This window comes from Bison bison, unplaced genomic scaffold (genome assembly GCF_000754665.1).
Source record: "Bison bison bison isolate TAMUID 2011002044 unplaced genomic scaffold, Bison_UMD1.0 scf7180017864389, whole genome shotgun sequence".
In the NCBI taxonomy this organism is placed as follows: domain Eukaryota; kingdom Metazoa; phylum Chordata; class Mammalia; order Artiodactyla; family Bovidae; genus Bison; species Bison bison.
The window spans coordinates 291,936-292,298 of NW_011494961.1; positions in this window are offsets into that span (position 1 = coordinate 291,936).

The window sequence follows — 363 nt, forward strand, 5'->3', positions numbered from 1 at the left end:
CAAGTCTATGCTCCTACCAGTAATGCTGAAGAAGCTGAAGTTGAACGGTTCTATGAAAACGTGCAAGATCTTTTAGAACTAACACCAAAAATGATGTCCTTTTCATTATAGGGGCTGGAATGCAAAAGTAGGAAGTCAAATAACACCTGGAGTAACAGGCAAATGTGGACTTGGAATACAGAAAGAAGTGGGGCAAAGGGTTGCCAAAGGAACGCACTGCTCATAGCAAACAACTTCTTCTAACAACACAAGAGAAGACTCCACACATGGACATCACCAGATGGTCAACACCAAAATCAGATTGATTATATTCTTTGCAGCCAAAAATGGAGAAGCTCTATACAGTCAGCAAAAACAAGACTG